The sequence below is a fragment of the Kogia breviceps genome, chromosome 20 (assembly GCF_026419965.1).
Source record: "Kogia breviceps isolate mKogBre1 chromosome 20, mKogBre1 haplotype 1, whole genome shotgun sequence".
Lineage (NCBI taxonomy): Eukaryota > Metazoa > Chordata > Mammalia > Artiodactyla > Physeteridae > Kogia > Kogia breviceps.
This window is the reverse complement of record NC_081329.1, coordinates 14,410,633-14,424,832: the sequence shown is the minus strand read 5'-3', so window position 1 is coordinate 14,424,832 and position 14,200 is coordinate 14,410,633. Positions and strand designations below refer to the sequence as shown.

The window sequence follows — 14,200 nt, the reverse complement described above, 5'->3', positions numbered from 1 at the left end:
CTTTTTCTCATGCAGAGGTCAAGAATGCTCTTCTCCTGAATGTCCACATGAAAAATCTGTTACTTCTTTTGAGTTTCTATTCTCATGTCTTACCCTCAGGAAAACCTTCCCTGATCCCAACTGGATCTAAAACAGGAACTATTTCCTACAACGATCACTTCAAACATTACTTAAATGTATTTAAAGGTCCAAATATGCCAGCAGTTTTTCAAAGAATTCTTGAATAAACCCCAAATAAATGTCAAATAAGAATGTAAAATAAGTGCTCGCTTCGGCAGCACATATACTAAAACTGGAACAATACAGAGAAGATTAGCATGGCCCCTGCGCAAGGATGACACGCAAGTTCGTGAAGCGTTCCATATTTTTTTGTTATAAAGCAGAAACTAACACACCATTGTAAAGCAATTATACTCCAATAAAGATGTTTTAAAAAAAAGAATGTAAAATAAAATCATTTCTTTTGATAGCACAATATGTTAGATATTCACAATCTCCAGGAAATATTTTCCTCTGAGATTATTAAAGGTACACTTCCCTTTTCTTCAGAACCATGACAAGTTAAGTATTCTTTCCACTAATCTATCAGTTATTTATAAAATAAAATAAATGCAAATGGATGTAAACAAACAGTGACAAATTATTTTATATTCTGAGTACATTTGCCATAGTTTGCATTTTAATAGCCTGCCTGGTAGCTCTTTGAGAATGTTGTTAGAGGCCAATAATTCTTAGAAGAGTGCAAATTATGAAGAGAGAGGTTTGATAAAGTGCTTATTATTTTGGTGGCTAAGCTATAAGAACTCATGTCTGAAGTTGATTTAAGAGTATTTCTTAAAAGTGGTCCAATGTGATTTATTTCTAAGAGCCTTTTGCTGTATTGATCTAATATTAATTATTTGGAATTTAAAAATCATATTATGAAAGTATTTACTTGACACATGTTACTAAGAGTCAAATTTCAATAGGCCGATTATCAGGACCACACCTTAAGACACTGAATTGTCCCAGGGATGAATCATCTCACAACCTAACCTGTACACAGTAAATTCAAACATATGGAAAACACACTCAAATATTAAAAAGGAAATAAATTTATTAGAGCTTTTTATGAATAAGACTTGAAGTGAGGCTTTAACTTATTCCCCTTTTTATTTGAGCAAATTTGGATTTTGAGCTATTCTTTTTTTTTTTCTGAAACAGACTTTACTTTTGAAAAGTAACATAATTTTAAAAGTGAGGAAACTTTAGAGATAATCTGAGCAAATCACCTCATTTAAAAATAGATTAAGGTCTAGAGAAGAAGGTGACTCGCCAAAACCCACAGACCTAATCGATGTTAATCAAACAGCACTATTTGGAGGTCAAACTCCAGCATTGTAACTCCAAGTGAATGTTGTTTTCATTAAGCTACAATATTTTTATTCCATAATAGTTTAATGAAAGAATAATTCACTCACTTTATTTTTCCTCCGAATTTTTATAGCACAAGTGTCACATAAGACAAGGTTTCTGCTTCAAAGAGCTTGGAGTTTCATTAAAGAGATTTAAGATACATTTATTCAAACAACTAACAAAGTAATGGCATGTAATTATGTACAGAAATGGTAACATGTAGGTTATGTGATTACCATTTTGCTGATATTTGAAATAGAGAGAAAATACAAGTATATTACATATAATATATATATATATATATAAAATCATGAGCAAAGTTAGACTCTCTTAGAAATTAACAGAGTAGGAAAAAGTAAATAAGACAGAAAAGGAAGTGAATGACACCATTGTAACAGAATATTTAAATGAAATTTTCTGTCTCATTTTCCACTGAAGCCCCAAAACAACAGCAGCGAATTACTCCCCACGACCCAAAGTAAGGTGCTAGCTGCCCACAGAGTGCTTGAAGAAGACCTTGCTGGCAACCGGTTTTATAACCCTTTCTCGAATTTGAAAATACATTGAAGTTGAAGAGGCTATGAGTTGAAAATTAGAGTATTTCTTTGGAAAGCTGTCAGGGTTGCTTTCCTCTCCTCTTAGCTTGATAAAGGGACCTCAATAAATAAGCCCTGTTGGAGAGCACACAATATGTGTTTCCTAAAGCTGATGTGACACTAAGAGCTGGTAACTTATACTTAAGGAACAGTCTAAAAGCAAGAGACTAACTATAGTAGCCTCTGGAAGACAAGCTTGAGGAGGAATGGTACTACTCATGAGTGCAGTTAAAGTTGTCTATCTATCCCCCAGCACCTAGATGTGGAACCTGTGTAGCTACACTAGCTTGTCCAGTTTCCTGCCCAAAAGAGATTCTGCAAAAATGAAACATTCTCAGAAGAAAGAAACTGGAGATGAACTTTCTGCTGCAGTAACTGCAGTGCAGCCAAAAGCAGCCAACAGAACAAGAGGCAAGGTTCTGAGTTGAAGGACCTGTGTTCAGAGGGTCAAGAGGGGAATATGCATGAAACCCATGAAAATAACCAAGGGAGAGAGCTTTAAATCTGTGCACAGCTGGAATAAACTCACACCAGGTCCCGTAAAAGCCAAGCAGTGAGACCTTCTCTGCTTCTCACCCTCCTTTCTCCTCTCCATTACTTCTAATTCTGCTCTGTGCGTGGGTGAGAGGGTAAAAGGGCCCACTGGGAAAATTAAGGAATGGATATGCCTTTCTCATCCTACCATCAGCTTCAGGTCTGAAGCAGAACAAGCTGGTAGAGATGAGAAGCTTTCATTTGGTATGAATTTGCAGCACTGATTTCTACACTGGACTTGATTCCACAGTTACTGAAATGAGACTTTCTATCTAAAAGTGATTGGGGTACATCTTTGGTATATGTGAATAATCAGAAAAGTCACGTGAATGAAAATTCAAGGGACAGAAGAAAAATCGTTGATTGAAGAGATTTAAAGAAACAGTGTAGCGGGAGGAAGGAATAAGCTCACTTTCTGACTGCACCCTAAAGCCCTGCTTATTCTTCATAATGATTATACAAGGTGTGTGTGTGTGTGTGTGTGTGTGTGTGTGTGCGCACGTACATACTATCTCTACGTGAAAATAATTTTTTCTCTTTTTTGGGACAATATTATACACACACACACACACACAAAACCATGTATTAGTGCCATAAGAAAAATCAAAATTAATGCACAAAAGCTAGATTCATACAGATCATATTGAAGGACCTCAAAATAATAAAATTAGAAAAATATACATATTTTAAAACTATGCAGTTCCCCTGCCAAAAGCCATAAAAGGGAAAGAAAACAATTAAATAATTCTACTTGGAAATTCTCAAACATTCTTTTAAAAAGCCTCACTCTGGAAAATTTTTGTAACCAATGGTTGTACTGGTTCTAAATATGAAATCCATCCTAATATCCACTGACAGATTCAAGCCAAATTTCATAAGGGATTGGGTACTGAAGTTCACAAAACATTGCCACTAAGACTTATGCTGCTGAAAGTCTGAAACTGTTTGGATAGAGGCTAACAGGACAACAGGGGGGACGTGGGAGTTGACCCCAATACAGTAGTATGACCCCAAGGGAAAGGGTGGGTGCATTTGTTATAGAGCAGAGAACCGGAAGTTGAGCTGTGTTTTTAGAAACAAGAGGGAATGGCTAGTTTAAGTTTCAGCCCTTTTGATCTCACTAAAGCTGGTAGCAATCACTGGTAGTCTAAAAGGCAAGAGCTTGTCCTGGGAGGAATGTCTAGTGGGACTGAAGAGATGTGTTGATTAATTGAGTATTTTTGCTGACATGTGAATACATTTGTATAGCCAGTCAGTGTTTCGGGTTTTTTTTTCTCATTTGTAAAATACTTTCCCCTTAATCAAATACATTCTACAAGGGTTGCTGATTCACTTTTTCCATGAAAAGTGAAAATTGTTTTATAATGAGTCACAATTTGTATTCTAACCTATCCCAGAACTCATAGATTATAGAAATGGATACTGTGTCATTTGATCCAAAATTTTCATTTATGTTCACAGGTACATTGATAAACAAGAGTATCATCAACATACACAGAAATTTAAAACTAGTTTTTCTGATGATTCAGATTTTCTGTAGGCTTCATGAATATTTCTCACTGCTCTGAAATACAAATATGCTGAATCGATTCCTTCAATTTAATACTATAATTATTATTATTTTTTGTGTGTGTGTGGTATGCGGGCCTCTCACTGTCGTGGCCTCTCCAGTTGCGGAGCACAGGCTCCGGACGCGCAGGCCCAGCGGCCATGGCTCACGGGCCCAGCCGCTCCGCGGCATGTGGGATCTTCCCGGACTGGGGCACGAACCCGTGTCCCCTGCATCGGCAGGCGGGCTCTCAACCACTGCGCCCGCCACCAGGGAAGCCCTATAATTATTTTTTATGTTTTCAACTAGGACATACATGATAACATCTATTAGAAAAAATTTTTAAATAGATGTTGGATTACACAAGAGCAAGTAACCCTCAGTCTATAATTAAACTTTCAATAAAAATGCTATTGGTGAGCTTCCCTGGTGGTGCAGTGGTTGAGAATCTGCCTGCCGATGCAGGGGACACAGGTTCGTGCCCCCGTCCGGGAAGATCCCACGTGCCGCGGAGCGGCTGGGCCCGTGAGCCGTGGCCGCTGAGCCTGCGCGTCCGGAGCCTGTGCTCCGCAACTGGAGAGGCCACAACAGTGAGAGGCCCGCGTACCCCTCCCCCAAAAAAATGCTCTTGGTGGGAGAGGGGTTCATGGGAATTCTGTACATTCTACTCAATTTTTCTGTGAACCTAAAACTGTTCATAAAAAAAAAGTCTATTAAAATACACTAAAAATGCTATTTGGCATTGAAAGTCAAACCTCTTGTCAGGTAATTAACCATATTCTCTAATTGCTGGATGACCATTACTGTTCACTTATCAGGGAGAAGAAGCACTAGTTGTATATTTAAATGGTGCTGCTCTCAGATGAATAAGGTAAAAATAGGTTATATATTTTGATTCAAAAAGATGCATTAAATCAGCAGTTATATATAAAGGTCACAAAGAATGTTGAAAGATATCATCATTCCTTCAGTATAGCTAATGCCTCAATAAATGATATGAGCTAAAATTTATAGAGTACTTACTCTGAGATAAGTAAAATTACTATCCCTATTTTACTCTGGAGAGAGGTTAGACTTAGAAAAAGGATAAGTGAATGAACCATCTAAGGCCACACAAGGAGGAAATCTTAGAGATGGGACTCAAATCCACTATCTGCCTTCAGAGACTGCACACTTAAGTACTACAAATATAACTCTACCCTAGACAAATCACACATGTTGAAAAAGGAATCAGTGATCAATTTTAAATTACAATTGGCCATTATAATTGGCTCATCTTACTACTGATAACTTTTGTTAACAAGAAAATATTATTGGACTAGCTTGTTCCAATGAATTATCTATACATAATTTCAAATATAACAATATTTACAGGCAGAATTCTCCAACAGCAATACCTATGGCTTCTTTGCTTTGCTTCTAAGTCGCTGTGGACAGTAAATGAAGATGAGGCAGGGCTTCTCGCCTCCTTGCCAGGTTATATATAAACTTAATCAGAAGGAGGTGCTCTACATTCACCAAGAAACGGCTATTAAAGTTCTCTGAACTGTACACTCAGCTCCACTGAGTTTAATCATTGAAAAGGATTTTATTTTTACTTTAGGACATACACAACCTTGACCTGAGGAAACCTGTTTTCTGCAAATCAGGATTCTTTTGAAGCTACTTCTTCAGCAAATTGGTGACTGTGGTAATATGATATGAGAGGGAATAAAGAAAAAGTATATTTGTGCTGCTGAAATGATAAAAAGGATGAGTGGTTAAGACAGGGTTGCAACTAAGCTGTGTCTGCACATATTCCATGAAGTGGACAGTGAGATCTATCACACAGATAAGCCAAGCTAAAATACCACTTTTCCTTCAATTATATGGATATTTCAAACAATATACTTTCCTTGGCTTAAAAATTTGGACAACTGCTGATCTTCACCTCTTTACAGCCCCTTTGCAGTCTTCTATTTGAAGAAATTTAAGTGAGGAAAAACTTCAAAATTCATAGAAAACATATAATGGTATAGAGTATCCACTTACACCAGCTTCTATCTGTGGTTGCCAGCAGTTCTACACTTAATCTTACAACGATAAGTTTCTGCAACAGTAGACTCAGTAGTAGCTGGTTCCACGTACAAATTGGAAAGTTGTGAAAGGTGCATGTGGTTAAAGAGAGTAGCCCCCCAGATTTAGAAAGACTATTCAAGCTTCAACATTGCTTGTCCAGGGTTCAGGGAATCTTCATGCACTGAGTGGAAGGCAGACCAAGAGTGAAAATGATGTGTGATGAAAAAGATATAATATAGTGGACACGAAAAAGAAAAAGGGAGCTTTCAGTCAGAATGACCAGAATGCTTTGTAAATAAGAAGGCAAAATATCTATTTCATATCAGATAAATAAGATGTGGATAAATGAGAACAAAATGGTAGAGGTAGAAGCAGAGGTGGTGTGAGCAAAGCCATGTGTGTCATGGAGCAGTGATCTTGAGTTTTTCTGACTCACGCTCTGTTAGGACACTTAGGATGAAACCTGCCCGAAGTCTTTGCTACATACTTGTTGAATGAATGAGCATTAAATACTACTCAGCTGAGCTGCACTATAAGAGGAAAGGGTAGGTGATAAAGCCAGAAACATCACCCGGAAGCAGAATATTAAGGACACCAATGTCAGGTTAAGTAAGGACTGTGAACAGTTTTCAGTAGGCAAGGAAATTGTTGAAAGCTTTTGAGAACAGAAGTAACATAAATGGAACTATGCTTTAAAAAATTACCTGGTTACCATACATAAGATGAATTATATGGGAAAGAGAAAACTGAGAGTCTACAGCAGAATCCAAATGAAATGAAATGAGTCTTTAAACCAAGATGAATATGGTACACACAGAGAGAAGAAAATGGATGCAAGGATTTGACAGAGATTGGAAAACAATTAATAGAAATTCAATATAGAGAATGAAGAGGAAAAGATTGGTAAAGGGGCTTCCTTGGTGGCGCAGTGGTTGAGAGTCCGCCTGCCGATGCAGGGGACACGGGTTCATGCCCCGGTCTGGGAAGATCCCACATGCCGCGGAGCGGCTGGGCCCGTGAGCCATGGCTGCTGAGCCTGCACGTCTGGAGCCTGTGCTCCACAACGGGAGAGGCCACAACAGTGAGAGGCCCGCATACCACCAAAAAAAAAAAAAAAAAAAATTGGTAAATTTTAGGATTAATCCTACTAATCTACATTTTAAAAAACAGGAAGGTGAAGAGATTTGATTACATGCATTTGCTTTGCTCTGAGGCAATCTGATATAACAATAATAATGAGTGATAATAGTGATGATGATAATATACCAATAACAGCCCAAACCTGGACAGTATTTAGCAGGTGCCAAGCCATGAACTAAATGCCTTACATGTGACTGAGTTCAGTAGGTATGGCTTTGGGTGTAATAAACACAAGAGAGAGAGCTGAGGCCACAAGATTTGACAAGAGAAAACTTTTTTTTTTTAAGAGTAAAAAAAATGCCAGTCTCGCTGACGAGAGGAAAACAAGAGTTAAAGCAAATTAAAATGTCTAGTCACACACAAAAAAGTGCTGTTATTATTAATGGAAAGGGAAGTTTATAAGGGAGTTTTTAAGGAGAGTGGGAGGTCATCTGTTCAGTTTTTCAATGTCCATCATGGAATGTGAATACAGCATGGAAGTGGTATTCTGCAGTCAACAGGACTTATAGCCTGAATCATGGTTTAGAGATCAGGATTGGAATTGTGACTCCTGAACTGTAAACCAGAAGGTGAATACATATTTTGGGGTTTATTTCTCATTTTTCAAGGTATACATCTTTTCTTCCAAACTAGATTATAATCTACATCAAGATGTGGAAACTATTTCTTTAGTATCTTCTGTAACTTCTCACATAGTGCTGGACACTCACTAATAGTAATACATTCTTTTTAGATACATTTTTGTTTTTTGGCCACACCTCAAGGCATGTGGGATCTTGGTTCCCTGACCAGGGACTGAACCCATGCCCCCTGCAGTGGAAGCATGGAGTCTTAACCACTGGACTGCCAGGGAAGTCCTAGATACCTGTTTTAAGAAAAACTTTAGATGATTTTCCCACCAATTAATTAAAGCAAACATAGTAATTCTAATTCTGGTAAGGTAAATATCCTAACAAGGTAAAAATCAACTTTAAAATAAAAAGCGTGGTGCTTTGATTCACAAACTGGATACTGAAGGAACTATCTGCTATGTTATGTTCAAAAAGCCAAAGTCTATGTTGGGCTATTTTTCAGCAACATAATATTTCTTATAATGACATATCAAGCATATTCATATGTATAATCACCTCAGCTGGACTTCCCTGGTGGCGCAGTGGTTAAGAATCCGCCTGCCAATGCAGGGGACATGCGTTCAAGCCCTGGTCCAGGAAGATCCCACATGCCACAGAGCAACTAAGCCTGTGCACCACAACTACTGAGCCTGCGTGCCACAACTATTGAAGCCTGTGCGCCTAGAGCCTGTGCTCTGCAACAAGAGAAGCCACCGCAATGAGAAGCCCGCGCACCACAGCAAAGAGTAGTCCCTGCTCACCACAACTAGAGGAAAGCCCGCACGCAGCAACGAAGACCCAACACAGCCAAAAATAAATAGATAAATAGATAAATAAATAAATAAATTTATTTTTTTTAAATCACCTCAATTTCCAGTTGCAAAGAGAGCTTTAGTAACTACATTCCAGTGGTGTATTTGAATGCAATAGTTCTAACATGATATACTATTTACTGTTTGTTATTTTCAATTTCAAAAATATAAATTGCTAATTTGAAAAATATATGATGAGAATATGGAAAGGAAGAAGGTATTTTTGAGGATGTAAAAGAGAGTACGTGAGATGAACAGCAAGAGTGGGACAAACGCACAAAAGAGCTCCAGGGACAGCTAGGATGATCAGAAGGTCTTTCTTAATTATATATGAATGAGGCACTATGTTCCCTGACCCAAAAAAAACAAAAAACATCTGCATTCTATTCTAGAAAGTGCTGTGACTTACCAGCTGTTGTTCTACCATTGACTGAAGTCCATTCTAAAGTGTTTCTAAAATACTTGTTCCTCTCTCTTTGGCTATCTTTAAGGAGCTCAAGAAGATGCTCGCAGATAAAGCAGAATGTGAATCACACCCATTGATAAACAATTAGGAGGCTTTGGTTGAAAAATGTCCCTCAAGAGTGGATTTAATTAATCAATTAGATTAATTAGAAGTATTTCACCAAAGACTGGTCATTTCTGAACTGAAGATACCTCTTAGCCATCTGAACAAGATATTTTTGTTTGTTTATAAAACAGATGCTTGTTGCAGCATGACCATAGTTTAAATTACTTTCTGACAATATACCAGTTGGTTAGTTAGCCTTTGTCAAAATAGGAGAAATTCAACTTAGTTACCCTTAGTCTTTTACCTCCCAAGACAGATCCTAGGCATCCATTCATCCATTTAGTTTTTCATTCATACACACATATATTAAAAATAGTCAGTGAGCACTTTCTGTCCATTTCAATATGTTATTGAACAGTTTGGAGAAAATTTCATAAGGATACCAATTTACAAAATAAACATGGCTTCTGGCTTTAAATCTATGTAGTGTTACTCAGCAATAATTTACAGTAAAACATCAAAAATATGAACTCAAATTGTGGAAATGATCACAGTTTAGAATTTTTAAATCTCTGATTTTGAGGTTACATTACTTTATCTTTATATACTAAACTGATTACATAGCTTCCCATAAATATAATAGCAATACTTATTAAATAGTCATTTCACAAACACATTACATAAAAATGACATATTAGGGGAGAGATGTCAATGAGACAACTGAAAAAGATGTCCCCCCTCAACCAACAATAATCTGGCATCCATCCATGGACAAAAAATTCTTTTTTAAGCCACTATAGGAACCACATAGGAAACTGGGGCAGTCCTAGCAGGAGGAGAGCCATTTGGGAAAGGCACCCAGCAGCACCCAGGTGGTGGAGTCAATGTCCATGGTCTTGACTATAGATCTGGAAACAGCTCTATACTTCTGAGGACTCACTACAGTACCACACACCAGGGTAACTGGGAAAAGCCTCACCCACGTGTGCTTCGGGTAAAGGGCACACAGACCTCAATTCCAGTGTGGATCTAGATATGGCCCATGAACCCGCTCCAGCTCCTCAGCTGTGGTCCTAGCACCCTGGGAGAACCCTGAATTAGACAATCACCCACGGACCAGAGAGCCTCTGTGGATGTCCAGGAGTCCAACTGAGACATTCCACCACAATGCTAAGGGAAAGAATTAAAAATCCAGATAGGCTGCATTGGAGAGGCTAAGAGGAACAGTTAGACTCCACAGCCTCATTCCTACCCTCAGGCGGCAAAGCTCAGTGCCAGGAGAGGACTTCTGGGCCCATGATTTCTCGCGTGGGGAAAGTGAGAGCCGGTGAGTGCATGCCTATTCTCCCCAGCTGTGCAGGATGCTGCCAAAGAAGCCCATTTCTCTCTCACTTCATCGGGGTACTGAGTCATGAGCTGCACAACTAGGGAGCTGTGGCAGCTGGGAGAAGAGCAGCTGCGGCTCAGAGTTGAACGTATTAAGAGGACAGGGACCCTACTAACCGTGTCAGGGACTCCACTGGGAGGCCTGGCCAAGAGCCACTGGGGACACTTCACCTGTGCAGGCCCAGGGGCACCGCCAGCACTTCACAGGCCCTGCCCACACACCCCTCCACCCGGTGGCCTACTCCCCGTGTGCGCGCTCCCAAGGGCGGCCCCAGCAGGCTTTGCATCCCGCACCAGCTGAGCATGCGCAGAAAGCTGGCCTGACTCAGTGGTCCCGGGAGAGACTGCCCTCGGGGAGGCAAAAGGGAGGTTATCCAGCACACGAGCAGGCTCCACAGGATGCAGACACAGCATACAAACTTAAGGTTTCTGCCACAAGAGGGAGCAAGAAGTACGGAGCAGGTGTGTCCACAGAAGGACTGAGAAGGCCTTGGAATCATAACAGGGTTGATGGAAGGTATTTCTCTCCTGCAGTTAGGCAGTAAAGACCAGAGGAGACGACTGCTATTTGAAATGTGAAGACAGCAACTCCAGACTTCAAGAAACAAGAAAAGTCAATGAAACGTGACACCAACAAAGGAAAAATAAAATTTTCCAGTAACTGACCCCAAAGACATGGAGATCTTCAATTTATCTAATAAAAAATTTGAAGTGCTGAAAGAAAAAAAAAAAAAGCCAAACAAGAATATTCTCAGCAGCAAAGCCATCCTTAAAAACTGAAGGAGAGGGGCTTCCCTGGTGGTGCAGTGGTTGAGAGTCCGCCTGTCAATGTGGGGGACACGGGTTCGTGCTCCGGTCTGGGAAGATCCCACGTGCTGCGGAGCAGCTGGGCCCGTGAGCCATGGCCACTGAGCCTGCGTGTCTGGAGTCTGTGCTCCGCAACAGGAGAGGCCACAACAGTGAGAGGCCCACATACCGCAAAAACAAACAAACAAACAAACAAAAAAAGAGTACAAGATTTGGAGCCACACAATTTATGTTCATATCCTAGGCCTGCCACTTGCTACTTCAGAGATCTGCATAAGTTACTTAACATCTCTGTTCCTTTGCTTCCTCATCTATAAATGGTTTTTAAAGTTGTTATGAGGATTAAAGAAATTAATACAAAGAAGTTTCTAACACAATACTTAGCATATAATAAATATTCAATAAATTTAGATATTAATATTACTAAATTGTAAGCTCCATAAGTGCAGAATTACAGTATTTATAACTATCTACTATAGTGTTTGATTCAATGTCCTGTACCAAGTTAATTACATTACCTCCCCCTTCCTGCCATACTCAACTCTGGTCTCAGAAAGACCAGTCCCCTTTCCAGACATTAGAAACCCCATTCTATATGTTCTAATAGCATGTGGATGTGTATCACTCTTTATTTATTTCATCTTATCTGCTAGTACATAAGCATCAAGAAGACAGACTTTATCTATTGATTCACTGCTGTGTCATTAACAAATATCTTAGTGTCCCATATATGAGGGGCAGTCAATGAATATTTATCGAATGAATTAATTGGAATAATAATTAAACAGAGCTGACCTAGATGCCTGGAGGCTAGTTGCTCACACTGATAATAAAATTTAAAAAACAAAAACCTGATGTGTTAGCAGAGTAAATTAAGAGTCAAGCAGTGGATGTTTTCATATTTGCACACTTGGCAGTATTTTCTACTAACAGGAAAATTAGCCACTTTCACGTCACTAAGTAACCATGTCATTTGTATTAATCAGAAATGTGTATAAATGAAAGCAGATATTGCTATGAAACAAAAGCTCTAATCTCCATTGATTTTGTCTTAAGGTCTTCTTCTACAACTCTTAAAAAGCCCTTTTACTTTTTCTCTCACCCTGATTACACTTAAACATGACAATCAATCTTGCTTCGTCCTCTGTCCTGTACTTGATGCAGAAAAACTTCACTGCTCTTTGAAATCAGTCATCCTTTGAGATTACCCTCAACAATGCTGCTCTTGCCTTGGAAATGGCCTTCAGAATCCTTACTCTTTTGCTGGTGCTAATTCCTTATATGATGTGATTTTTCCTAATACTAGCTGGGTCTGGGTATTTTAGTGTTTTGAAATTAAAACTGTGCCTATGGGAGATTTATTTTCTCCACAGACATCCTTCTATACAGTGGAAATACTTTTTTCCTTTGAAAACTGAAATATGACCTTGTAAAGGCTCAAAGTCAACGCGAAAATACTAACTGCATGGATAGATCTTTGAGGAAATTGACAGTGATTTTTTTTAAAGTAACAGGTGCAAATAAAAGAATATGTTAGTGACTCTGAAATTATAGATTATTGTGAGTACTATTTATTAATGCAACACTAATTTGAAATGTATTATACCAGAATGTTATCTATTATATTTTTGTAAACACTGCATTTTATATACAAAATGATAATATAATGAGATTCTCTCCATAGCTTTAACTCAGTTTGTTTATTTTGTATTGTTATTAATTTTTGTAAGTGTGCCATGATGCCGTTTAGCTCAGAGAAATGGATTGCTATTCATTCTTCATTACTGATAACTCCTCACATATGTGGTTTCCATTCATTATTTCCTTAATTTTGTTCAGATCTATTTTTTTATAGAAATTGTTTATTTTTTTTAGAATTAGTGGGGACTCAGGAAAATACTTGTGGGCAATGGGGGCCAGAGTGATAGAAGTAGCTAAAATAATTTTTGTATAGACCCTGACTCAGTTCTTTTTGAATGATCCACTCAGCGTCTGAGATGGATATAATATTTCAAATCTTATACTGTTTTTATAAAGGAGACAGTGCCTGCCACGGTGTTTCTGCCATATTCTCTCTTTCCTCTTTCCCACAGAAAGAATTCATATTCAGTTTGGTTGTTCATCGAGCCTCTTGTGCAGACAGATGGTATAACTGGGTGCGAAAGGAGATCCCAGGTCTCTCCTGCTCTCTTCCTAGTTCATGAGTCTGTGTGGATATCAGACCTGCCACTCTCTGCCACGGCTCTCAATGGTGAGCTGTCAAGTAGGGGCTGCTCTTTAAAGACCAACCTGGAAATGCTCCTTCTCCTCCATTCTTTCCCATTATCTCTGCCTGAGGCTGGGAGGGCAAAAATTGACCTTCTCAACCCAGCATCTTAGACTTAAGGGGAAGGAAGATTAAGCAAGAGTCCTCACTTGCATCTCCTGGCCAAAGCCAGGTTCTCAAAAGCAGCTTTAACCAAAAAGCCTTCCAAAGAGTCTATTGGGTATTTGTTCAGCCAGAAATAAATTGGTGGTTGGTATCTCACTGTGTATTACTCTCTGTATGTACAACTCCCTTAATAGGAAACCTCAGAGGAAAGGAAAGGTGAATGGCAGGATTTAGGATACACCCCCTGCCCCTATCTGTTCTCCAAAAGGTAAAATCAGAGGTCACGTTAATGGATGGCTGTGTTTCAGCCTGCTCCCTTCAGACATAACAGAGATTCATCTGGTAACAATTCCACATTCTACACCATTAAGTCAGAAACCTATTTTAGGCCAAATAGTCTCAGAAACTGGGGAACAGTGAATATCCAGTT

The 14,200-nt window shown here is 38.9% G+C and overlaps 1 non-coding gene across 1 annotated transcript; it reads left to right on the top strand.

Annotated features, from left to right (window-relative positions):
- Positions 1-262: 262 nt before the first annotated feature.
- LOC131747639 (U6 spliceosomal RNA) lies at positions 263-369 on the top strand. Its single transcript, XR_009332967.1, has one exon. It is a non-coding gene; the product is annotated as a U6 spliceosomal RNA (small nuclear RNA).
- The last annotated feature ends 13,831 nt before the right edge of the window (positions 370-14,200 follow it).